Here is a 26,472-nt window from a genome sequence, read left to right as displayed (position 1 = left end):
ACAAAAGACTCATCAGTGATGCTCGAATGAAAAATGGCAGATCTTAAATAGTCTCTGTTTAATTAATCATCTTATATTTTTCTAAATTTGGAGCGCTAAGGAGCTTGATAAAGTGTACAGACATCTTGATACAGTTTAGGATCTTGTGTTGCCAACTTTTTAAGCTTTATTTCCAGATTAAAAATTATATCAATGAGCTGATAGACAAAAAAACTTTCAGCCAATCAGAAGACGTGTTACATCAAAAAGTAATTTATACAGCGATATCTCACGAGTTGTTAACCCTATTACACGAGGAACCGACTTGCTCTGGTTAAACATGTGCGTGTTTTTTTATATCATTAAAGGAGTCTTAAATATAAGGCGCATATGGGAAAAGTCCGTTTTGACGTTTGAAAGTCATTATTGATATTAACGGATAGCAATTAAAAATTACGCAACTTGATTACACCTAGCTTGCTGGCCAGGGCAACCCAAATTTACGAGTTTGTCGTATGATACATATTACAGAAATTAGAATAAGTTAACAGGTCACAATCATAAGTGAAATAACAGTACAAAGCTTTAAAGTGTATCAATATCTCAGTTCTTAATCTAATTCACTTGTATACCTTCCTTTTGGTTCTCACATATCATCCAATTTTATCTCAAGACAAATGCCAATTAAAACTGGTAAGTTAATTCAAATGATATACAACATCCTGTGTCAATTATTCATTCAATGTATACATTTTAAGAAAGTTCAAAACTTGAATTCACATGTTACATAAAATTGTTTTTTAAAAATCCCGTCAAGCACAGCTGTCACAAGATAAATCAAAAGTTATTTAATTGATTAACCAAGTATAAAAAACATATGTCGTGAAATATTTTACTAATTTTCATGTATTATGTCGTACATGTGAAATGAATTTGTTTCTATATTTATCGCAGAAAGACTACAACTACTGAGCACCAGCTAGCTCTGATAAAAAACGCGAGAAATTTGTACTGACCAAAACAAAGTGTATGAGAAGAATAGTATGTACCGTACGTAGTAAAATGACCGAACTTGACTATTCATGTACTGATTCTCATTGTGAATCCTCTTGCATCTCATTTCATTTAACCAGATTTTTATTTGTTTATTACATATAACAAAAAGGATCAGTCACAAGTTATCACAACTTAGATAGTCCTCTCCTAAATATAATAAGTTATAATATATAAATATAAAGACATGCAACAACAACATTAGATAATTATAGATTTGTACAATAGTTATAGAAATAAGAAAGTTCACAATTTCTCAAATTGACAAACAACAGTCCTACTTCAAAAAGCTTATTCATCGACATACTAAACTAGTTTAGTGCGACGTCCATTTTCATTGAACTAGTACACATTTTTGTTTAGGGCCAGCTGAAGCCCGCCTCCGGGTGCAGGATTTTCTCGCTGTGTTGAAGACCTATTGGTGGCCTTCGGCTGTTTTATGCTCTTTGGTCGGGTTGTTGTCTCTTTGACACATTCCTCATTTCCATTTTCAATTTTATATCAGTTCAAAAGAGAAAGAACAATTTCTTTCTAAAGGTCAAAACATTCACTTTTCCGAATAAAATGCAAGACTTCTTTAATAAAGGATGTATTTTGACTAAGAGTTAAATTTTCGTTTCCATTTAGTTAAGTATCAAGATCTGATAACTAACAGACTGCTATGTAAAATAGTAGTACCGTAGTTTATTGTTATCATCAGTATTTTTTAATCACAAATACTGTTTAAACTAAAAGAAAACTAGCTAATGCATGTGGCTGACGCATGTCATGTTTTATGTTGTTGAGATAGAGCAAAAAAAAGCCTAAAAATACCTCAAAAATAGCCACAAAAAATACACGAAAACAATTAAGGATGTTCGCTGATCTTGTTTTTGACTTTTTGTCAGATATTCGGAATTCTCTGGTTTTATGCTTGTAGTGTCATTTTCAGGTATTCGGAATCCTACTGTTTTATCCATGTAGTGTCATTAAAAAAATCTGTCCGCCAACCCCTACTTTTATTTTCATGATTCTATTACATATAATTTAAAATCCATGTTTTGTATTCTTGAATATCTCTGCTTTTATAGTTTCTCTAATTTTACACTACCAATTTATAACCATGTTATTCTGAAACAGAGTAGCGAACATGTCGTCATTGACCTCAAAAGCTAACCAATCCTTTAAACAGGCTTATTCAGAAGGGATATAGTTACGATACTGTTGTCAGGTCATTAATGATGGCCTTTTTTGGAATTAATATTGATTCACTCATAGAGTCTTTGCATCGGAAATAACATTTGTTCTAAAACCAGTTGTTGGCATGCTCCGGGTCATGTTCTTCTCGTATAATGGATGGCATGATACTAAACCCCTAAAGGGAGGATTTGTTGTTTGATTTTCATCATCTGTTCTGGAGCTGGCATGTCAGTACCTGCTAGTCGTCCTTTGTTAATTTGTTTATCATTGTCACTTTGCTTAGTTTCTTCAGGTACCTATTCTAACATAGGACTCGGACTTCGGACTTCGGTCGCTTATAGGACCACTTAAATGGTTAACTTTTCAAAGAAAACAGTAGGTAGAAAAATTAGGAGAAAATGCCCCATATAATACCTTGGGAATGTATTCCACAACACAAAAAGGAATTAATTGTGTTCTGAAAGCCTACTGGTTACATTACTATATTATAGAAAAACAAAGGATATGGGGTAGCCATCCATGACACATAATCAGTATATGCACAGCAAAAACACACAAAAAGCAAAGGAACAACGCTTTTATTGCTCTTCTTCATCTCAAAGTCACAGTGAGTTCTTCAACACGGAGCAAAACACGGAGCAAAAAAAAAAAAAAAAAAAAAATTCACCTCACTGCAAGTTGAGTTACTTTCACTCGATAAATCGGTTTTACAATTGATCTGTTTTGCAATATATATATTTCGATGTAAAATTTCTGTTTTTGAATCTTTATGATTAATATACAATAACCTATGGTGCATGTGCTTTTTAATGATAGAATAGAGAATGGATACGGGGAATGTGTCTAAGAGACAACAACCGACCAAAGAGCAGAAAACAGCCCAAGAACACCAATGATACTTCAACGCAACGAGAAAATCCCGCTGCATATATATAGAAATAAGTAAAAGATGTTGGAAAATTGTGGGTTTTTTTTAAAGTGAAAATAGTGATTTGGCCAAAGAGAAGTAGAAATTAGTATTCAGCATTCATTAAAGACTCAACTTCGATCCTTTGAATGTTTTCAGGGCTCTCAAGATAGAAATGGATTGTGCTGGGACAAGCACATTTTATTAGAATAACAATGGTCTATAAGCAGTTGAATTTATTTCATGCTTGAACCGGTACAAATATTTAATTCAATATGACTTTAACAAAGAAAAGCATTGTAACCAATGGTAAAAATATTTGTGGTATGAGGCCAGTAGGACAACCGGAAGTGATTTTTTTCTAGCAAAACGTGACTTGGGGGTGTTCGGTACTCCTAGGCGAAAACATTGACTGTTTAGAGTTGGACATCAATTGAAAAATGGCGTGTTTCGGTGCAGTTTATAGTAGATTTTCTGCAAGTTCTAAACGTTTTCAAGCTTATATACTATTGTCAATCATAAAATTATCTAAAGGAGAGTGAAAATAGATATAAGAAGATGTGGTATGAGTGCCAATGAGACAACTCTCCATCCAAGTCACAGTTTGTAAAGGTAAACCATTATAGGTCAAAGTACGGCCTTCAACACGGAGCCGTGGCTCACACCGAACAGTAAGCTATAAAGGGCCCCAAAATAACTAGTGTAAAACCATTCAAACAGGAAAACCAACGGTCTAATCTATATAAACAACGAGAAACACCTATAAACCACATCAACAAACGACAACCACTGGACATCAGAAAAAACCAAATATAGCATGATAAACAGATTATCGGGTTTTTTGCATAGGTATATTAAGTAGTTTAAATTATCATGTGTGTTTGTCTCAACTCATTAGCGACATGTTTTCGCGATCTTAGATCTTTAGATGAGAAGAAGTTGTTTGATCTGTATATTTACCGATTGTGTCATATTCCAGTTTGTGAAATTGTGACTTAGTTTGGATTAGCATATACGGATATTTGTATCATGTCCGTACATCAGGCATCATTTCCTTTGGCGTACATACAATTCCCTCGGTTTTTTGTTGTTGTTTTCTCTATACAAATAAGAAGATGTAGTATGTTTGTCAATGCGACAACCATCCACCACAGATCAATGATGTACTAGATGTTAGCAACTACAGATCACCGTACGGCCTTCAACAATAAGCAAAACCCTTACCACATAGCAAGCTATAAAAGGCCTCGAAATGATAAAATGTTTTACAATTCAAACGTCCTGATTTATGTACAAAACAATAAACTAAAAAACCAACATGATACTCAGCAACAAACGACGACCAATGAAATAAAGGTTTCTGACTTAGGAAAGGCATATACAGAATGTGGCCAGGATATCATGTTTGCACCCAACTATCCTCTGGTGAAACAACACAACCTTAACATTTAAATAGATTTTTATCCAAATGGATTTTTGAGATTTGAACATAAGTTGTAATTTGTACAGTTCCTTATTTTCCTAAATATTTATACATTTCATTCGTATTCCCATGTCGAAGCATATATGTTTTATGAGTTAAGATTTGAATGCGTTTGCATAGTCCGTGGAATCGACTTGTAAAGTACGAGCCATTCATCTCTTTTGGGAGGCATATTTTTATTTTTTTAATTTAAATGTTTGATTTCAATTTTCTTGAAAAAAAATTGTTGTTACAAAATGAAAGAGAAAACAATAATTTGCTTACATAGAAATCAGTAAAAAAAATAATGAGGATGTTGATGTTCAAAAAGTAAAATTTTTTTTCCTGTATATTTTTGAAGAAAAATAATGTTTTTTACTTACATTGAAGAAACAAATGTTTGCCCAGAGAGACAAATATCATGCCTTTAAGAAAAGATTAATGGAAGGTGTTTCCGGGACCTATTATTTAATATTCAATTAAACTAATATGTTATGTCAAATTGTGTATATGATTTAATATGAATTTAACTCATAAAAATATCTTTACAACTAGGTGTCTTATGAAAAGAAAATTGTCGCAACAAGATCGTTTTGGAAAGAGTCGATTTGTACTTATGTGTTGATCAGTTGATTAATTAAGGTTGTACCTAACACTACAGGGGGATAACTCTGTAAAAATCAGCTAAACGTTTTAATAACGTTGTATTGTAAAGGAAATATTAAGCTTCTCAATGATCAAAATTAGTGTTTGTCAAACTGCTATATAACCAAAGAAATTTTTCTGATAAAGTGGTTGGTTCAAATTTTTTGAAATTTTTATATTTTTGTCAAAGGGTCAAAGTAAACATTTTGTCAAAATTTTATGAAAATTAAACGAGCCAAATTAATATTAGTCAAGGTGTTGGGTACCACCTTAATTAAGTTTCTTTTAATCATAATGTTAGGAAAATTATTGAACCGATGCATGCATATATACCAAACTAAGTCTTCTATGCACAATTGTTTTACATTTATAATGAATCCATAACGTATAACCCACAAATAATATTTCATTCACTTAATTTTTAATATTTATGAACGGACCTTTTATCTTTTTATAAGTTATCACACAATTAAATAACCAAAACATGAACATTGAGATTTCTACAATTAAAACTATCTTTATTTTGATCATGTATCGTAGGGCATTTACTTAACTGATTGTAAAAAGCAATAAAATTAAATATATACGTAGCATGCGGCATATGGTGACCGTAAATGTTGATAATTTTGTCCTGGGGTCTTTTTATTTAGTGCTGGTCAAACCTCATTAATTATGTGAAGACAGACCGTGCACACATGTGGGCAGCCTAAAGCGCAGTAAAATGATATAAATTCTTCTATGATGAATCCAGGAATTCAATTTCGACTCTAAACGAAAAATGCAGGTAAGCCATTTAATAATATCTATTCATTAGTATAGACTTTGTTTCCTTTGAAGGTACATATTTACCATACACCTTCATTAATTTATTATCATGATATCCCTGTTTTATTGATAAAACCTTTCAAGTATATGTACGGAAAGAGACAACCGGTATATTGTAAATCTGTGTGTGCGATCCGAAAAAAACAAACAACAATTAGTTATTTTCTTCTGTAAAATAGACCGCCTTTTTACGCTTCAGTATTTAATTTTTACTGGGTGGTAGCTATCTATGGGACATTCTGGTATTTAGTCAAGTAAGAGCCACGAAAAGAAGTCAAATAAAGCTTACGATCGCTGCAATTTGAGGAAAACACTTTTTCTATGATATTGTCGTGTGTAGAAAATTAATTTTTATCGTGTGTAGAAAATTAATGTTTATCGTGTGTAGAAAAATATTTTTTCACCAAATTGCACCGTTGTAAGTTTTATCTTACTTGTTTTAGTTGCTATATAGTTATATCGTCCATACATTGCCCTATCATTGTTAACTTCCTCGTCATTGCACCGTTGTAAGTTTGATCTTACTTGTTTTAGTTGCTATATAGTTATATCGTCCATACATTGCCCTATCATTGTTAACTTCCTCGTCATTGCACCGTTGTAAGTTTGATCTTACTTATTTTAGTTGCTATATAGTTATATCGTCCATACATTGCCCTATCATTGTTAGCTTCCTCGTCATTACACCGTTGTAAGTTTTATCTTACTTGTTTTAGTTGCTATATAGTTATATCGTCCATACATTGCCCTATCATTGTTAACTTCCTCGTCATTGCACCGTTGTAAGTTTGATCTTACTTATTTTAGTTGCTATATAGTTATATCGTCCATACATTGCCCTATCATTGTTAGCTTCCTCGTCATTACACCGTTGTAAATTTTTTCTGACTTGTTTTAGTTGCTATATAGTTATATCGTCCATACATTGCCCTATCATTGTTAACTTCCTCGTCATTGCACCGTTGTAAGTTTTATCTTACTTGTTTTAGTTGCTATATAGTTATATCGTCCATACATTGCCCTTTCATTGTTAACGTTCTCGTCCTTTGCACTCTGATGGGTAGCTGTCAATTACAATTAATTTAATACAATTATTTAAATGTCTTACATTTTTAATAAAAACTGGAACAAAACTTTTGTTTAAGTTAGCTCAAGTACACTGTACAAATCGAGCTTAGAAAATAAACACTTGTATTACAAGTTTAGTTATAAACGTGTTTAAGGTCGTGTTTAATATCTAAGTAAGTTATAAACGTGTTTAGGGTTGTGTTTAATATCTAAGTAAGTTATAAACGTGTTTAGGGTTGTGTTCAATATCTAAGTAAGTTATAAACGTGTTTAGGGTTGTGTTCAATATCTAAGTAAGTTATAAATGTGTTTAAGGTCGTGTTTAACATCTAAGTAAGCACACTTGTCTTGGATATAAACATGTTTATATATGTTTATAATTAAAGTGCTTATGAATAAAACCCTAAATTCTTTGCTTAAGACGATCCTAAACACAATTATTAACCAATTATCAAAAAGTATAGCCATCTTGTCACAAGTGAAAAATCATTGTACATGTATTTTTTTCATAATTGAGTTTTTGACCGGCTGTTTATCTCAAATAAGCATGGTTATATCATAGAAAATAAAAATTGGCAGTAAAAGTACAGTTTCTTTTCTATTTTAAACTAAATAGTTTATAACGTTTTGTGTTAGGAAACAAGACTTTTTGATCGTATCAAAAAGTATAGCCGTTTTGTCACAATGTCCGCAAAACGTTATTGAGGTCATACTCGTGTTTTGAAATTTATATTATAATTCTTTGTTTCCAGTCTAAATTAAATAAAAATAAAAAAATATAAATTGTAATATATCCCACGTATAAGAAAAGAGAATTTTAAATTACAACTCAAATATTGATCAAAAGAGATTCATAAAAAGAAATATCTTCATCATTGATTTTAGTATATCTGATTGATTTAAGGAGTCGTTCCTTAAATCATTTATCTATGATCTATTGTCTGTTTCAAATCGTCAAAAGAAAAAGTTTAATATTGTCGTTCATTAAAAAAAAAGAGAAAAATCTTTAACAAATTAAACATACAAAAGGACCTGCGTAATGCCGCAAAAACATACGGAAATGTGAAATAACATTAATACCAAATTGTTTACTACCTTAGATCTTTTGCGACAAAGAAAACATCGCGAAATGATAAAACATAGGAATGAGAGGAAACTGAAAGAAATGGCAATAAAAGGAGTATATATACAATATATATAAAGTATAGGAAAAATAAATTCAATATATAATTTATTTTTAAAAATCTGTGTAAATTTGGAAATTAACTGCTAGCAAAACTAGAAACTGGAACTGAAAAACTGACAATTTCTGTAAATAAGTATTAATTAAAAAAATACATATGCGACTACTTTCAGTTTCATGAGTAAAACTATGCATTTTTCCACAAACCGAAATCAAGTTAACAAATTCATTAAATGTAATTTAACTTTTCAAATACAAGCTTGAACGCTTGAAACGTTCTTTGGAACAACGTCAAAATCGTCTTATTTTAGGGGAGTCATGTAACGCTCAATAGTAGCAACACCGCGTGCAACGTCATACAATATTTAGTGTATTAAAACAAAAACTGCTTTCGTTGTTGTTCGTTTCAAATTATCTATTTTGCATACCAACATAACAAAACATAACAATTATTTCTTAAATGTACATTATAAATTTATATCTGTAATTGACTGATTAACTGACGCATGTTTATCTTCTTATATCTATATATTTTATTTTAATTGTCTATTCCAGACTAAAGTATTGTTGACTGTTGCTGTGTTGGTTGTGTTCTTAATAACAGTCGAAGGTCAGAGCTGTAGGACCCGCTGTGAAAACAAAACAACAAAATGTAGGAAGGAGTGTAAACACAAGCATGATGATATCAAAAAGAGGCAGAAGTGTGTAGATAAATGTTGGAATGAAGACGGAAAATGCAAGAAGAAATGCAAGCCCGGTAGAGCCCTGTTATCCGACTTTCTTTTTGATTTGGAAGATGAATGAGATATTTCAGCTTGGTTGAAAATTACAAAGAAATAAAAATGAATATAATATAAGTTTTATTTATTGACATGCAACATAAGGAACCAAAACTGACCTGTTTTCACCTACGGGGCAATTTTACTTGACATCCAAGATAATAAGGTCACCAGGGTTCCTATGATGTCTAATATAAGTATCAAGGTATCTATGATGTTAAGTGTTTTTTGCAAATTCTGAAGCGAGAAGGGGTCTAGGGGGTCTTTTCTCAAAATACATTGAATGTGTGCGCATTGATACATGTAATCGTCATAATACCTAACTTGGTGGTGACAATTTTAACGTACGTTCCTCCAGTGTGTTAGGGTCGATTTCCTAGCTTGGTCAGTAAATCTATGAATTGTGTTCCATTCCCGATCGTAACAAGTCTGAACTTTCTTGTCGGGTGATGCATGCACAGCAGAGGACGTTTATCTTGCGGACACAACCGGACATACTTAGGTTTGAGATAATAATTCATAATTTTTTTCTCTCTCATGGTTGTTTTTTTTCTCAAAGAAACGTTTTTATCTAAAGAGGTAGTCAATTAACTTACACTTACACGAGGCATTATTAATAATAGCTTACAGTGTCAAAAGTCAAAATCATATATCTGGATATAATGATCCTCCGAACTGTTAACACGTTTTTTTTTTAGCTCGAACGCAAATAGTTGAGCTCGGCAATTCCAATGGTATCATTCCTTTTTTTTACTGCCGCCTTTTAGACATTGCGTTGCATTAAAACGTTCAAACAGAACAAAATTCAATCAGGAATTCGTTCAGGATATGCATGTCTAAGGATTCTAATCGCTTCCTTGATACCGGTGATGTATTTGATCAATATAGCATTCATGGTTAATTGTTAAAAATTGAATAGATATAAGAAGATGTGATATGAGTGCCAATGAGACAACTCTCCATCCAAGTCACAATTTGTTAAAGTAAACCATTATAGGTCAAAGAACGGCCTTCAACACGGAGCATTGTTTCACACCGAACAGCAAGCTATAAAAGGCCCCAAAATAACAAGTGTAAAACAATTCAAACAGGAAAACCAACGGTCAATCCATATAAACAACGAGAATCAAGTATGAACAACAGATTCCTGACTAGGACAGGTGCAAATAAATGCAGCGGGTTTAAACGTTTTAACAGGCGCCAACCTTCACCCTAACATGAACCAGTAGTATAACATTACAAAATAGAAAGACACATTATAAAATATCAATTGAAATGGCTTTGCTCGATCAAAAAAAGAAATATTAACAAAACAAGTCAACATACACTGAACAAATGAATTTGATCTATGACACAATATAAATACAATATGTAAAACAATGTCAAAAAGACAACTATAACCTGGGACAAAAAATACAATAACGTACACAGATAGCTTTAGATATAACAATTTTGTTGTTGGGAGTACGGAAATATTTTTTACAAAATAAATTTGTTGTTCATAGTACGAGAACATGGGTGAAAAATAATGCTTCTTTTTGTAATTTTATTGGGACGTAAAAGCATTGATCACAGCACATTTTCTAGAAAGCACATACTAAAAATGTGAGCACAGTCAACGCTTTTACAACCAAATAAAATTTAAAAAAAACCATGCAATACTTATAATTACATTTTATGTTACAACCATAAAGATTGTTTTCATTTTTGCCTATTATCTTGATAGTGATATTGTATGGAGAGGAACTTTTAATGGCAACAATTATCACGAAGACAAGATCTACAAATATGTGAACAATGTCGTAATCGTCAGACGACTCCTTTTTGGAGTTATTGCCCTTTAATGACGATTTTTATCATTTTTTTTTTGCGCTATTGCCTAATATCTTAAAAACTATAACAGATAAATGACAACTTAAATAAGCAAACATGATCAGCAAGATAAGATCTACAAATGTGCTTAGTTGTTGAAAACGTCTGACGACTCCTTATTGGAGTTATTGCTCTTAAATGACGATTTTTATCAAAATTTTGGGTTTTTGCCTTATATCTTAAAGCTATAATAGATAGATAGAAACTTAAATAAGCAAAAATAATCAGCAAGACAAGATATACAAATAAGTAAAATGGCCTAAATTGTCAGTTCACTCCTTATCGGAGTTATTGCTCTTTAATGACGATTTTTACCCATTTTTAGTGTTCTGCCTCTTATGTTGAAAACTATTATTGATAGTCAATCTGATTGCCCCACCTTCTCCTTTTACAAGTGCGTAATTCTACTCTTGAGCTTGATCTACATTTACAATTTTCAAATTACATTTGCAACACTTAAAACTATATAGTTATTAAATGGCATACTATCGCGCAGGGGTACTGGAAGCCATAAGTTTAATGAAAAAATGCAAAGAACCAATGAATAAGCAATATATAGGAATCTTTGTACACCTAGAAGGAACATTCTCTTAATGATATCACATCAAAGTGTTTAGTTCAATCTGTAATGTTGCAGACCAATTGTGGTTAAGGAGACTTTAAATTTTCCTCTCAGTACTCCATTCTTTGAATGTTACATAGTTCTCATCAGGGTCTCGTTCCTTAGTAAGAATTATGTCAGAATCGTTGCACAAGAATGAGAAGTACACCTACTGTAACCTCAGTGAATGTCTTGTTCATGATGCACGAGAGCCTCTAAAAAGACTCTACTATTCATTAAGTACTATGTTTCCTTGATCAAACACTTGTTCAACCACTGTTTTCTAACCTATTACATAAGGTTCGGAACGATGTCATTTCTATATAAAGACCTTAAACAAACTTTTCTTTATTCTGCCCGAAATATGTTTGTCCAGTTCCACTGTTCCGATTTTGCAAAAGCAAAAAACAATTGATCACAAATGATAAATGATACAGGTCTCGGAAAATATTAACACATTGCTGGATTAAAAAATCAGAGAATGTCAAATCGTTGTGACAGGTCTGATCTCTTCTTGTAACATTGGTCAATGCGGACTGATTTATAAAGGCGGGTGACCATTTGTCTTGGCTCTACATGCGTGGAATACTGTCCAGAAATATTTAATGTTTTCATTATCATCTGCTTGAAGCCATCTGTGTTATCATTTTGTTAACTTATTCGTACCATGCAAGGATAGTGTTGCACAATTGAGTAATTATACTAGGTTGGCATACATCTATAATACTAAAATAACGAGGTCCAATTGGGTAGCCTGCATGACGTCAACACGAAGAATTTTGTTTTCCACATAATTAATATTACCAATAATTAACAAGTCCCGGGTCGAATCCGATACCGATACCAATAGTATATGTCACATGTAGTTTCCGGTTGTATGTATGTTCTGTATTTTCCTTCTTTAGTAGGAGCACCACCATGGGGTACGGTACATGTAAAAGAGGACATCTCATACACTGTATCGGTACAGATTTAATGTGAGCATTTGCCTACCCAGTTTCCGAGCTTGCCGTGACGGGTTTTACTAACAGAAAGTTAACTCCCCAAAACAATAAGTGCAATGCAATAAAACATACGAACATACACTCACCTGATTCGATATCCTCAAAATACAAAAAAAAATGAAAATATAAAAACAATTAAATACAAAACAAGGGATTAGGATGAAGTAAGAAAACCAGGACGGGTTCAATAAGAAAGATTTTAAAATCAGAGAAAACTGTGCACCTTATAATCAGCATGACTATATCAGATGACAATACAAATACTAAAAAGTATTAATAAGGCGTAGGTACTTTAATTCAGTCACGGACTCGCGATGCCGCGGGTGTGTTCTAGTACATATATATGTATATCTGGTAGGACGATTGACAGAGTGCACGTCCATGAAACGAATATTATTAGATGTAAGTATGAAACGCATGCATGCTCTCTTGTGGAGAGTTGTCTCATTGGCAATCATACCACATCTCCTTTTTTTATATATGTTTCAAAGCAAAAGGTTATATCGAATTTGCCAAGTTGGACTAAGAAAATGATGAAATATTGAAATTGTCGTACTATGGAACGATTTGTTAGCCGTAGTTGAACTCTTGTTGTTGTCAATACTGTCCACGGCTGCTGTTGTTAAACCGGCAGGTTCGCGGGAGGAACCACAAATTCTATTCAATGTTGAATTTTCCATAAATGGAATCTTCTAGTACTGCAGATAAATGGATAATTGGATCATTCATAAACGACAAACGTTAACAATAAATAAGAAGATGTGGTATAAGTGCCAATGAGACAACTCTCCATCCAAAATGACAAGTGTAAAACAATTCAAAGAGGAAAACCAAAGGTTTAATCTTTATAAAAAACGAGAAACGAGAAACACCCATGAACCACATCAACAAACGACAACCATTGAATGCCAGGCTCCTGACTTAGGACAGGTGCATACAAATGCTGTACACTTTGTCATTTACTAGTAGTACCTCCTCTTTTCCTGATCCTAGCATCCAGTATATACATTATGAGTTGGTTTTAATTCAGTTGAAGGTAATGTTCAAGAATAATAAAGAAATAAAACCGAAGAATCTTTGAAATGGATAATGTTATATTTGCCTAATGGAATAACTCGACCTCATCTGAATATTTGGCCAAATGATTATCAACTAATGTTTTTAATGACTTTCGAAAAGACTTTTGCCTGCATTATGTCTTTTTGAACTACCTATAAGTGCAGCTTTTTAAATTATCGATGTCATACAATCAGATTGTTGCGGTTGCTTGTTTCATTGCAAAACAAAAATAATCACTAAACAGAAGAAGAAACCACCTGCCTTGTTAATGGCCTGGCAAGCCTGATTGTACTGCAATTTTTAGATCATTACTTTGTCCTCTTTCAGTTGATCACAGAGGAAACTGTTCGACTCGAGAAGTATACCTTCTAGTTAAGTCTAGCTTAAATATTGGAATAACGCCAGTGTATATACGTGATCTCTCGTTGTAGACTACTGTTCTGCAAGAATGGTACCGTAGCTGCGATTCTCAATACTTTTCTCACAAATCTTTTTATATTTGGCTATGGTAAATAAATGTAGCATACACTTTGTGTTATAGAGCACTTAGCTTTACTGAAGGTACGTCAAAACAAAACACATTCTTATCTTCTATAAGGAAATTTTATCGATATTGATATCATATGGCGGACATCTTGAAAAGAGTCGCCATATTGAAATTTCAAGTTGGGATCATAGCTTATATTGTTATAAGTACCCAGTACTACTAATATGACAAATTTGAACTAATATAAGGGATATTTGTTGATTTTGATATTTTGTGGTGGACATTTTGGAAAAAGCCACCATATTGAATATCCAGGGTGGGTTTAAAGCTTTTGTTTTTTAAAACAACCCACAGTACTGCCATGCCATTTTGACCATAAATTTGACCTTATATAAATAATAAGTGTTGATTTTGATATTTTAAGGCGGCCATCTTGGAAATTGCCACCATTTTGAAATTTCAAGGTAGGTCCATAGCTTATATTATTTGAAACACCAAGAACTACTTCCATGCCAAATTCGGTACTTTTATCATCAAACCCACAATTTTTCACCAATCAGCCGGATTAAGATAATAGCCACTTTAAATAGTAAAAAAAAGGTGAGCAAGACTAGATCTACACATAAGTCAACATAGCCAAAACCATTAGTCAACTTATTGATATTTTTGCTCTTTTGTCATAATTTTTACCAATACTTAACGTTTCTACCTACTATCTTGAAAAAAAAAACTATAAGTTATAAATAAGAAAGACACTTTTAATAGCAAAAATTACCGGCAAGACAAGATCTACAGATAAGTCAAATAAGGCCGAAATCGTAAGCAGATGGCCTTTAAAGGAGTAATTGCTCTTAAACATGTTAAATGGCATTTTTTTACCCGTTTTTGTGTTTTGGGCAACAACTTAAGAAGATAGAGAGAAACTGTAAACAGAAAAAAAAAATAGCAGCAATACAAGATAAAAAAAAAGAGATTTTTCTCATGAATTCTATTCTATTCCACAATGTTGGAAATAATGAAAAAAGGGAGGGGGTCATGGATCTTTTTTTATACAGACCAAATATTTGTATCTATGAAAGATTTTAGTAAGACGTTGTACCTAATGTCTACTACTTTTGTTCTACATGTTGATATTCAGTATCTATCTGTTGTATATCATGTGATCGAAAGTTCAGATAATAGTTCAGTCGATTTGTGCAGATTTTAAGCAAAATTGCTCAGATTGTGATAAAAAGCATGAACATTTGCATAAAAGTAGTATAGGTCATGGAAAACATTTTCAGCTATAGACCCACTCTGAAAGTCGAAATTGAAAAGGTGGCCATTTTTAAAATGGCGGACGTTGCATTTTTATAAAATACTTCCAAAATTCATGAAAATTATATAAGTTTAACTACAATTGACATAAAAGCTTGTAAATAGAGTGACAGTGCTTACACCAATTGCTATGTTGAACAAAATTAATGAAATTGTTACTCATATTGAATGGCGGCCATCTTAAAAAATCTTGAAATTTTTTAGCCAAAATAGGTGGAGCTCCAAATTCAAAATTTGATGAAATAATAAATTATTTGGTTGATATTGTTTATCTGAAAACAACTTTAAAATAAACCTTCATTGCATGCAGACATAAAGAGTATCATATCATACAAGAAATGTCATAAGGAAAACATCTGCTAAAATGTTCTCAATTGACGCTTTACATATCAAACCATAAATTAGTTGTACATGTTTTGTCAAATCATACAATATCAGTCACTCTCTATTATATTCTATCACATTTAACCCCACATTAACACAGAGTAGTTAAACTTGATGCTGTCTTTACACATTTGAATCTTCCTCGGAAACCGTTTTCACTTTTATATTCTCATATTATTAGCTTAGAGAAGGACTCCGAAGCTTGCTGCATACATGTCCAGAAGAGTTACCATATAGTCCAGTTGATTTGTGAAACAATTATTCAGATGGTGGTAATAGTATCAAACTTTGCAGAGCTTCAGTTTAGGTCATAGCAAACATTTATAGCTACGGACACATTTCAGAAAATCAAAATGGCCGCTCTGACTCATATTCAACTTCAGAAGAATCCTTTCGTGTTTTCTGAACAGATATTTTGAGATCTGATCATTTGTTTTGACAGGATTTGTGCCATTGTGCTTAGTGATTCTGGAATGTTTTAGCAATTCCATTGCCTTCATTCAACTGTTCCAAGTTGAGTGATTTAGAAACTCAATTCAATGCGCAACATCTTCGTATTCTAGCTTAAAAGGGTGTATAGCCAGAACCAATGTCTATGTCTATTATTTTGTTATTTGCAGGGCATTGTAAATCCTCATGTGTCCTTTCCTGCATATCACACATCCTTTTCGACAAAGTGTGGTCATATATTACGTAGTTTTCTTTTCTGTTGGAAAAAGTCACTTTGGCAAATATGTAAGCAAAAGAAATTATGCATAATATACCTTCAATTTATTTAATAAATAAAACAACACATAAATAGGATAAGTGTGCCTACAGGTGTAGCAGCCTTTAATATATTAATTACAATCAAAATTCTTCAAACTAAAGTCCTTCACTATAAATTCAGGCAAGAACACTACCAATCCAATCATATAATAGAATACACAATCAAAATCTATCTACAAAAGAGGAAAAATACATATTAATATCATGTAATATATTTATATACCCACATTAACAATAATCAACTCTAAAAGGGTGGGTGGGTGGGTAAACATAGTAACGATCTGCTGCTACGTATATGCCATCCAATCATATTTAACATAAACACAAACCATGTGGCACTGCTAAATATTCTAATTCGCCAAGCTCAAACAAATATAAATTATTTAATAAATAAAACAACACATAAATAGGATAAGCGTGCTTACAGGTGTAGCAGCCTTTCGAAAGACAAAGAAAGCCAAGTAAATCTGAACAAAAAGTAATATTTATAAAAATTAAATTCCCAAACTTTTAGATAATGCGAGTTTTTCTTTAATATTTTCTCTTACATAGCCGTCTTTTGCTTTATCTGAAGCCCATCTACCATGCTTCTTAAATAATCTATCATGAATGCAGCAGCTGCAGTAGCTCCACCTGATCTCAGGCTATGTAATCCAAATTTAGACTTATCTAAGCCGATAAATTCCAAAGCTGATAATATAATTTCTCTATCTTTAGTATATGACAAAGGTTTAAGACCTCTCAATCTATAAGATCTAGATGTTTTACAAATACATGGACCTAAATATATAATCTGAAGATGTTACATCTATATTAGATAATAATAAATATTTCTCCAACATACTAACAGGGCCTGTTTGTGTATTAGTTCTAGCAATTAAAACTTGCGTGCCTTCTCTATAATGATCAGTTTTGCTTTTCTGTATGAGCAAAGAGACATGTGTATCATTAAATTTCAAATCAGATCTTTTTAGATTAACCATTTCAGAAAATCTTAAAAACCCTGCATAACTAATAAGACACATACAACAAATTCTAAATTCTATAAGATTGTTACATTCTTTACCATATTTATTAACAATTTTCTTTAAAATATCTGGCGTAATTGGTTCTTTTTTATTTACAATAACATGCCCAATCTGTCCATGAGCCCCTTCTTTAACTGATATACACAACTGTGAATTACACGGATTAGAATAACCAGCTAGTTTGTGAGCCCAGCTTAATGAATAATATACTTCTTCAACTTTAGCACACGAGTTTAATGTCTTTGATATATGTATTAAATACAATGAAACATAAAAATCTGAAGCTGGTAAAAGTTTAACATAAGAATAGTTATTAAACCACTTACAGAAATTGTTAACTGCATAAGAGTATTTTCTTTTGGTGTTCTCAGCCTTCGAACGGAGACAGAACTCAGGTAGGCAGTTGGATAAAGATGACAAATCTTGATCGACTGGCTTAGGTAAGGATTTTCAGACTCCACATGAAAAAATATCGGAAAAACGTGCATATCAAAATAGAAATATAATCTACTGTACCACTACTAGCTTACAATATATTTAATGACCGTGCCATATTTATTTTTCACACTGGCCATGTCAGGTGAGACTTTGCCACTTTAATTTGGCCTTGTCATCAGCATACGACCTTGCCACTAGATTGGCCTTGTCTTTATCATACGACCTTGCTCAGCAGCCTTGTCGTAAATTCTTACATGAACTCAGCGTTCAATTTAATAGCTAAAACACTAGAGATGAATTCAGAAGATCCTAACAAGGACTTATTATTCATACCATGAATAAAAATGTTCTGATTTGGTTTAAATTCTAAAACATCTGTTACAAAGGGTTGCAAATGCGTACCTTTTTTAAAAATCATAGTCCAAAATGACGAGGAAGGCCACTTTGGAACTATCAAAGTGCCTTTAGCCTTACATAATATTAAATGTTTGATTGCTCTACAGACAACGGATATTGGAGGAACAATCCAATTAACCTCTTTTTTCCAATTTTGCGTGAAAGCATCAACTGCTTCAACCCCTGGATTCCAAAACTTAGAATTAAATCTTGGTAATTCTTTTTTTCAAATTACTCGCAAACCTGTCCACAGTATGCAGACCCCACATGTCATCTACTAATTTAAACAATTCTTTATTTGTTCCCCAGTCTTCAAAATCAGTCATTTTAGAAATATAATCAGCTTTCGTAATCTTAGATCTCGGGATCCAAACAACGTCTAAAGAAATATTCAATTCAGAACACAACTTAAAAATATTAATAGCTATCTCTCTCTCGCACTTTACTGTTTTCAATTGCCCAGTGTAAATAACGGGTCATTAAACTTGTTATGTTACCCATGACTGGACACATTGCTATTACCTTTCCCGTTACCTGAGCTAATTTCCGTGCTGTGAAATAAGAAAGTTATTTAAAATACCAACCAATGATATAAGTGTATCATCAATCCGTCTATCTGATATACTAATTGAAAAATCAGACGAATCCCAAACTAAACCTAACCACTCTAAATATTGTACTGGTTCAAAAATAGATTTGTCCATGTTAATTAAAAACCCTGCTTCTAACCAGGAGGTTTTTACGAAAGATGAACATTAGGAAGCTTCTAGTATATGTTTACTCGTTCCAAGTCCATCATCTAAGTAAAGTACAATATCTACGCCATTTTCTCGCCAATATTTTACGATTGGTCGTAAACATTTTGTGAATAGATATGGCGCAGATGATAGACCAAAGGCTAACACTGTGAAATAGTAAAATTTATTGTTCCAGCAAAATCCTAAATATGCTGTTGTTTAGTACAAACGTCATAATGAAAATATCCGGACTCAAGATCAAATTTAAATAGATAGCAATCTTTTGTGAAATAATTTAAAGCCACCTTCCAGTCTTCAAATTTTATCCTTTCTTTTTTAATAAAAACATTCAATTTACTTAAATCTAAAATCAGACGTTTTTTGCCCGAACTTTGAACCGCAACACTTAGCGGATTGACAACAAACGGTTGGAATGGAGTTTCAATAATTCATCCGATATTCAGTAATTCTGAAATTGCTTCATCTACAAATTTAGAATGAACATTTGCAGATTTGTTATTCTAAAATGACATAGATGTAGAAGTCTGCAAAAATAGAATAATGTAACCATGTTTGATAGTATTGATAACAAAATTATGTTTCCAGAATTGTTAGATATAAGAAGATGTGGTATGAGTGCCAATGAGACAACTCTCCATCCAAGTCAAAATTTATAAAAGTAAACCATATATGCTTGCGTAAACTATACATTACTCCTTTTGCAGCAGATGAAATATCAATATTATCAAAATATTTTGCATGTGACAGAAACAGTTCAAACTGTCCGTAAAGATTACTTTCATCTAAAAAAGTAGTATAAAAATACTTATCATTAACTCTGTTGTCTTGGTGTCCCTGGGACAACTGGTTTTGTACTGAAAAGGGGGCACTGAGTTCGCCAGTGACCAGGCTGGTTGCAGTTGTAACAGATGTCATGAGACGAGGGTTCCCTCCGTCTGCTGGTCCAAAAGGGTGGCTGTTGATAGTTGTTTTGTCGAACATTATGTTGATTGGAAATTGAAGCAGTAGGAGCAAATACAGTAGCTGTAACGGTTTTATAAGGATGAGGTCTTTTCTTCTCCTTAATGCTCCTAATAGCACGGCTTTCAGAAGAACGGATGCGTTTCTCCTCTTCTGAGTCGGAGGCAAGGTTCCCTCCGTCTGCTGGTCCAAAAGGGTGGCTGTTGATAGTTGTTTTGTCGAACATTATGTTGATTGGAAATTGAAGCAGTAGGAGCAAAAACAGTAGCTGTAACGGTTTTATAAGGATGAGGTCTTTTCTTCTCCTTAATGCTCCTAATAGCACGGCTTTCAGAAGAACGGATGCGTTTCTCCTCTTCTGAGTCGGAGGCAAGGTCGTCACTCTCATATTCATGGACGGTTTTCCAGCCTGCGGGAGATTTGTCTGCAATGCGGATGAGCTTATTTCGCTTCTTAACTTTGAGGATAGCACCAAATACCAATTGAAGACATGCTGCATTTTCATCAGGAATACGTTTCTGAAGCTTAACAAGGTCGGTCATAATGTCACAATTTAAATTGAACTGTATTTGGTTTCCCTCACCTTTAAGTTTGACTGACCCTTCTTGCTTAAGTTTGGTTGCAAAGTTCTCATTACCAACGGCCAAGTCTTTATGAAAAGTAGCAATCTTCCCGTCAAGATAAGTTTTAAACAGCGAAAATGTATCCACCAAGTCTTTATTACCAGTATGATGTGCAGAATTAACATCAGGCAACGAATGTACACTAGGACCAGGCAAAGGTTCATGGTCAGAATCTAGAAGTTTCTCGGAGTCAGACATACCACAATAACGATCTGCTGCTACGTTAATTATAGGCAAACTTCGATTAACTTTATTTTCTCAAACGAACCCCTTAAGTTATACTTAATCATGAGCTCATATACCCGTAAAAGCCGCATTGCGGGTATATGCCATCCAACATATTTAACATACACACAAACCATGTGCTTGATATAAACACAAATACGTGTTTATAGTAAACAATCACTTGACCGTTACTACGTCATGTGACCAATAACTTTAATAAATATATTTCCTGTAACATTGATTTGCAAAACCAGTTGTAAATGCATCAAAACAGTAGTCCATTTTAAAATACCCGCCCAGAGCAGCCATTTTGATTTTCTGAAATGGGTCCATAGCTATAAATGTTTGCTATGACCTATGATAAAACTCTGCAAAGTTTGATGCTTTTACCACCATCTGAACAATTGTTTCACAAATCGACTGGACTATAATAAGTATTCGACAACAGTTTTTGTTCGAGATATTGCGGTCTTCGGGGAAATATTAAATCAATATATTGTGATTATATATAAGTAAATGTCAAATTTAATAAATGACCAGGTCAAATATATTAACAATATCTAACAGATTGGCACTGGATATATTGCTTATGAGTAATTACATGGCTAGGATGTAAAAACGGTATTCAAATCACTTTTTACCAATGAAAATCATGTGATCGAAATCATATACAATTAAAAATTTAATGCTTTTTGTCATTTTAAACAGTGTAAAGGCGTTGACCGAATCAATTGTGTATGAAACGTCGATGCGCTTTACTCTAGAAATGGGCATACGATCAACGCTTTAAAAACCCTTTAAAATTATAAAAGCGGGAACATTTAGATCTGATAATTACATTAATAAGCTACAAACATGAAATAACGAGATACAAGTTTTATCAAGCTCTATGTTTCTTTTCTTTTCCTATGCATTGCTATGACGTTGTCATTGGCAGCAGGTTCAATCATGAAATGCCGTCAGCCAATCAAAAGTACAGATTTTTATGAAAACATAGATTTATAATGTATTCTAATATGACGTCCTTATTACGCTTTGTAAACAAAGCCGTGTTCTTATTAGTACAAAATATGATTGATACTTGCGCACAAACTTACTGCAATTTACATTCTCGTTATTTTCATTTTTATCCTAATAAAATATATACATTTTAGCTGCTTTCGTAAACTGTTATTAGATATTGTTTAACAAAAAACATAAATCTACCCTGCTTTTAGTTTTTAAACTTAAAACTTATTAAATATGAGAATGTAATGTACATACTGCACGGGGAGGAAACGGGAACACCCAAACATTTCTAAGGTATTTTCGTACGCTTCGACCTATAAAAATACTGTATTTGTCAAAAATATAATGCCTACTCATGTTAACATGAGCATAAAGAGCATGACATTAAGGAATTATTTCTTAAGGATGTTCGTTACTCTGTTTAAAAGTAACAAGCTTTTTAAAAGACTAAAATAAATTGAAAGTATATGAATAAAGGAACTAAAAAATGCAGAAAAAAGATGAAGGGTCCGTGTGCTTGTTTTCAAAATATAAGCCATTGAAAATTTGGCGGAAAAAATTCTCTCTAGAATTTTCATACATTTAACATTGGCACCTTTTTTTCTTTCAAAAACTATGAAAAATAACAAAGATTTGATAAGATTTTCAAATATGGCTTTTTAAACTATATGTAATAAAAATATGAAAAGAAAAGTAGAAGTTTGCGGGCAAAATTTTTAAATGGCACTAGATGGATAAAAGTAGAGGATTCCGAATATCTGGCAAAAATTCAAAAACAAGAGGAGCGAACATCCTTAAATCATTATTGATTAAAGTTATATAAAACAAGTTTCTGGTGATTATAATGTTAAGGAAATTATTGAACCAATGAATGCATATGGGCCTTTTTAAAAATATGTCCATTTTTGACAACTGGAAAATAATAAAAATGTTGAAAATTAAGTGATTTAATTGTACAAGTCAATACTTTAACACCAGTACAAACTAAATACAAAATATGCAAGCTTAAACTGAACGGAAAGTTTGAAAACAACTATGTAAAATTGAACATGGTGTACCAAGATGTCCCCTTCGTAACGATTTTTTAAGGCTCTACCATACTTGAAAAATAGAATTTAAAGGTATTTTTTCTTCAAAAATCTGACAAAATAAATGATTTATACGGTTTAACTATTTGCTTCGCAATTTTAACTTCTAGACAATATTACAAATGCCCACGGTGTAACGATATATGTTTCCTATAAAGTTTATTCGCGTGCGACAAGAATATGTCCACGCCCCTGCATTGTCAATCACTTACAACTCTTAAAGTGAACTGTAAATGTTTTGTGTCATATCCCTATCTATGAACTTTTTCCCAATGTCGTGCAACAAAAATGTATATTTTTTCATTGTCGAAAAATCTGCACATACTTGTAGTGAAATTGTCCTGTAAAATGATGGCTGGGGGACTCAAAGCTGTTTGGTTTTTATTGGTGGATTTGGCCAAACGGATTTGAATCGATAGAAAGAATATTATATTGCAAACTCGGTTTACTCTTTGCTTGATGGCTTATTTAACGTTTGTCTTGAATACTATCGATCGACCAATTCTACAATCCAAATTCAACTTAAACATGGGCAATTTTCTCATTCTTATCATTTCAATTTTAATCGTTAAAATTTAAATGTTATTGGCATATGATATGGACAAAAAGGGAAATTATTGCCAAATTACTTAAGAAAAAATCCACTTGGTTGACACAACTTTCGGTAATGAATCCAATGACTGAGTGGGACAAGTTCAGAGGAAATAGTCCTGCACCGTTTAATATGTAAGCAAATAAAATATGTTTAAACTAACCGTTTAATAATAAAACTCCGTGTCAAAAACTAGAATCGCCATGATGAAATTCAAATTTTCACTGATTTTTTTTACTCACATTGTGATCAATTCTAGGTAGTACGGCGGACAGGTGGATGTGGTCTCGGTCGGTACATAAAATATCGATGTAACGTTAGATTGATTCTAGGTAGTACGGCGGGCAGGTGGATGTGGTGTCGGTCGGCACATAAAATATCGATTTAACGTTAGATCAATTCTAGGTAGTACGGCGGGCAGGTGGATGGGGTGTCGGTCGGCACATAAAATATCGATGTAACGTTAGATCAATTCTAGGTAGTACGGCGGGCAGGTGGATGTGGTGTCGATCGGCACATAAAATATTGATGTAACGTTAGATCAATTCTAGGTAGTACGGCGGGCAGGTGGATAGGGTGTCGGTCGGCACATAAAATATCGATGTAACGTTAGATTTCGACGATTAGTCCGGCTTTGCTGTAGTTTGGCCGTCTCTTGTTTTAAAAGAATTGATAAAAGACGTAATTATGATAAGTGATCATTGCTAATTTTCGTGAAATTTAAAGAAAATACATGTTTTCAAACATTTGTATTTATGATTAATAATGAATATTTTTAGTTTTTTGCAGGTGAGCGTTGTTCAACATAGAGATTAATTTGAAAGAATGTGTACATGTGGCACATTTCTTCATCTTTTTTTTTTCAATTGGACGCCCTTTCCATACTGTCGCTATTTATTGACTCGTCCTGAACATGCATGAAATATTTGCCACTGGATGTTAAGCAACTAACAATCAAACTATATAGTAAGTTCCCAACAATGATATTGTACAGTATGACGTCACTGAGTGGAAGTAATATTACAGGCTGGCTCCTCCCCTTAAATATCTTTTGATCTGTAGAACAGATATTTACAAAGGCAAACATATGGAACCATGACACATTAGCCTTTCTTTTAATGACTTAAAATATTAAACAATAGTCGCCCTTTGATAATTGCGACAACAAGAGGACTTAAAATACTAAACAATATCCTTTCTTTTAGTAATTGCCACTTTGTCACCAACTCAAAAGGAATTAGTAATATCAAACTTTAATTATCTCCAGATATCTGAAAATTTCTATTTTTATGCTTAAAGTTTTTAAGCTCTGGAACAAATTGTCTTAAAGGGGCACTAGCTACGAGATATATAAAAAATGCAAATATGATTTTTTTTCTTGTTCAATCATTTATGAAAGTGAAACAGTGAAATACTAATTCGCTTTTAGCAGCCAGTATGGTTCTATTTTGTCAAAATAACCAAAGAAACATCGATGATGAATTATTTACTTGCAAGTGAATAATTCGACCTCATTGAATCCGTATTCATGTGACCTTCAATTTAACCCCTTAGCTAGAGATGGATTTCGCATGAATTATGCGTGTACAGTTATTAAAAGGAAAAGAATGTCAACATTGAAAGTGAAACAAAGGTAAATCATTTGATTGATTGAATCGATCCACAAAAACTCATTCTTATACAGGTAAAAACGATGATTAACATATATTTCTAACCTATAATATGAAATTAAACAGACCTAGAAAAATCCAATTGCACGAGTTCGCTATCTATTTATATCTATATTTATGTTTATAGTGCTTATATGACCGTCGGCAGTATTCGGAGGTCAACTCGATAGTTAATTAGATGGCGTCTAGAATAAAATACACACGAAACGATGATACATGCATTGTAAATTGTTTATTTAAGACTTTTTATAATTTGGATATACGTTTTAGTATGTTATAAATCAAATATGAGAATTTGAGTCAAATCGGTGATCATGAATTTGACAGCCAATGCCCCTTTAAGATCACCAGATTTAAGAAAGTAAGCTTTACCATGTATACCTATCACGGAATCAATAAGTCAATTATATTTAGTAGGGGTTCGTGATTGACCATATACATGTATCGAGAAATGTGCCAAATTTTGTTGTTTTCTTACCTTATACAATTTCCAGTTAAAATAGGCAACACCATAGCAAAAAAGAAAAATGTCGAAAAGACAAAAAAAGTGATATCTTTTTGCTATTTGATACCATATAAATTTCCTTATATGTCTGTAAGTAGCAACCCTTAATGAAGGAACTCATGATTGGAAAAGTAAGCCCTAGAAAATGTGAAATCCCTACCTATACATATATTTCACAACGAAATTATAACCCATTCATATATTCAATAAGTGCAAAAGGTTCGGTATGTGACCTTTTTTTTTACTATACTCTAGTGGGTAAAGATTATTAATTGTGACAGTGTAATAAAATTTGATCAATGTCAATAAGTTTCAGCCGATGTGGAAATTTTAATGACAAAACGTTTGGGAAATTCAGTGAAGATCGTAACGTTGCACAACTAACTGAAAAATTATGACCCATTGATATATCACAATTGGTCAATTACTACCTATTGATATATTTCCTCGGTAAAATTGCACCCAATTGATATATTTGACGTATCAAAAAACGGATCAATTCCAGCGGCACATATGTATATATATTTATATAAGAAGAGAACCCCCCCCACACACACACCCCGTGAGCTTTTATGGATCTGCCAAACAGCTAGAAATTGTTTTGCATTT

Source organism: Mytilus californianus, unplaced genomic scaffold (genome assembly GCF_021869535.1).
Source record: "Mytilus californianus isolate M0D057914Y unplaced genomic scaffold, xbMytCali1.0.p SCAF_20, whole genome shotgun sequence".
Classification (NCBI taxonomy): domain Eukaryota; kingdom Metazoa; phylum Mollusca; class Bivalvia; order Mytilida; family Mytilidae; genus Mytilus; species Mytilus californianus.
Note: the sequence above shows the minus strand (reverse complement) of the source record.